Below are 3,006 nucleotides of genomic sequence, written 5' to 3' on the forward strand. Positions count from 1 at the left end.
ATGAATGACATTAATACATAATGTCACATTGTAATTGCCACATTGTCAATGACGTAACAACAGTAAAAGGTTACGTCATCGAATTATTGGAATCGTCACAAATAATGAAAAACAATGACAACACAAAAATCGTCACATAATTAATGAGGTAAACTATTATTAGCTAACATGCTAAAATATTGTCATTAATTTTTATTTAATGTCAATTTAAATTCGTCACATATTGTCAATGGTATAATGACAATAAAATAAAGTCATAAAATAATGCCAACCAATAATTAATATTCCATGAAAATTATTTCGTCAACTAATAATGATGACTTTGTCATTAATTGTATTATCACACATACCAAAATAATTTTTTGTCAAATTATTAAAGACATAATTATCTTCAAATAATATGATTATAAAAAAAAATTCAAAACCATTGAAACTTTACACATTAATCCTAAATGAAATAATTAATTATTTAGAATAAACTAAAATGTTATATAATCAATTTTGTAAAAATAATAAAAGTAAAACAATAATTTACATAATGTTTAGAACAAATAAAAAAAGAATACGATCCTAACAATCATTTACATAATATTTTCAACTTGTGGCAAACTTTTTAATTCGAGTTGATGGTGATTCTATTTGATGGTGAGTTAGTGTTGCCATTTAAAGTTGAATTTTCATGAATTATATTAATACGACTCTAAAACCCTACATTTTTTATACGATGCATGAAATCTTCATTTTTGAAATAAGTTGAAGTTAAAAACTCATAAATATTTTATACAATTATGCAAATCTACACTTTGAACTTTTTTTTATATAATTCTAATATAATCTAAGATCACTATATTCACTTCTCCAAACAATGAAAGCAATAAAATTTTGCAAATTAAAATTTGATACTTTGTAAAGGGAAAATAGATCCATACCTTGTAAATTAGAAAAGATGAAGCCAAATTAGAATTATCAATGATCTTAGAGTCAAAATATTCCAATCTAGGCAAAATTATCACTAAATATTAGTAAATAAAAACTCACAATAATAGTTAAAAAGAGAATAGAGAAAGTGAAATGATGTATATTGATATTGATATGGTAAATTAAGTCTTTTTTAAAACTTAATGAGCTTGAATTTAAGCATTTTATGGTTTTATTTTGTGACTTTCAATAGTTATTAGATTTTTACATTTGTATTCAATTTGTGTGCTTTTAGTGTGTCTTGTGACTAAAATGACAAAATCTTGCATTTTGGAGTTTAATGATTAATTTTAGCTTGTGCAGGAGGTGACTAAGGCAAAAAGTAAAGAAACCGTTATGTTGTCTCTGAAGCTGTCTGTGGCCCTTAGAGTTGAATTTCAAGAATGATCACACTACAGGTGAACTGGTGATAGAGTCGTGATATTGAGAGCATGGAGTCGGAACATGAAGTGCTAAGGTTACAATATTGTGTTACTAAAGTTGTGACATTGAGGGCAGTCACCACTATTGAAAGATCCCAACTATTCAAGTAGACAGAGTCGTGACATTAGGACCAGAGTTTTGACACTGAGGCTACCATGCAGATATGAGAGGATGTTGTTAGTGTCACATTTCAAAAATAGGGTTAGAAGAAATTAAGTTAGTGAACTGAAAGTTGTCACTCCTTGACTTTTAAGCTTATGTTTTCATGTTTATATCAAAGAATGAGTTTTGGCCTAATGGTTCAGAGTTAGTGAAGTTGTCTTTGAGAGTCAAGTTCAATTCCCTTCTTTTGTATAATTATTATTTTTTCAACTTAGTTTTGCTTCCTAAAACTTATTGGTCGCTCAAGCCTTTTTAACCTAGTATATATATATATACTAAGTTTTATTAAGTTTCAACCTTCTTTTATTTATTTTCACTCTCTCATTGTTGTTCCTTACCTTTTCCCTCACTTTTTTTTCTCTTTCCCTCACTTTTTTTTCTCTCCATTTTTTTATTCTTTCACCATTGTTGTCGCCACTCACTACATCTCTTTGCTCACTTTTTTTTTCTTTTTTGTTGTGCCGCTTATTGCTCCTCCATTTTTACCATTATTGCCACCTTTTTCTTAATTATTTTTCCCAATTTTAGCCACCTGTTTACTACTGTTTTCCAACCTTTTGCTGCTATTTTTCTTCAGCCATTTTGCTGCTACGATTTTCTTCTCTTTGCCGCCCATTGTAGCCTCTTCCACTCTCTTTTTGTTGTTAATTTTTGTCATTGTTGTTCCCTTTTTGTTGTTTTCTTCCCTTATTTTTTTTGTTGTTAAAATCAACCTCTAATCTTGTCGTTTAAGTGTACATCTGATCTCATCTAGTTTTCTATCTTGGATCTAGAATTTGGAAGAGCATAAGTGTTGATTTTTATCAAGATCTTGTGTTGTATTTTCCTTTAATATTTCTTTGTTTTGGCCGAATGTCTCTAAGGCCATACGATTTTTTTCCTTTGCTAGTTTTTGATGTTATTATGTCTTAGGAATCAATTTAAACACCCCAAATCAACATTGACAACAGAATTAGTTCCCATCTTCGTTTTATAACAAATTAGTGTAAGTATTCTTCACCAAAGTTGGATCTGAAATATCGCTTGTGAATCGTTGTTTGATTGAACCCTATAGGGTGTTCTAAGGCTGATTTTAAACGTGTTTAATCATATTAAGTTCATATCTAATCTAGAGTAATCTAGATCTCTAGTGGCGTAGTGTGAACTTTTTTTATTAGTGTTACGAATTTGTGATATTAAGGCGTGGAACTTAATTATTTGTAAATTGTGTATGTATGACTTAAATAATGTTATTTGTGTATGTTTTAACCATGATTCTTGGGGTAGTCGAAAACATGATGGCTATTTTGGGGCATAGCCAAATGTAAAGGTGGTTGTCTAATTAGCCGATTGTGAAATGTTGGCTGTGTTTACTTACATGCCACTGTTCTCAATTATTGATCGCATGATATGACTTGCTTCTATACTGCACCGTATTTGATTTTTCCATTTTGATAGGAATGA

Source organism: Gossypium hirsutum, chromosome D10, assembly GCF_007990345.1.
Source record: "Gossypium hirsutum isolate 1008001.06 chromosome D10, Gossypium_hirsutum_v2.1, whole genome shotgun sequence".
Classification (NCBI taxonomy): domain Eukaryota; kingdom Viridiplantae; phylum Streptophyta; class Magnoliopsida; order Malvales; family Malvaceae; genus Gossypium; species Gossypium hirsutum.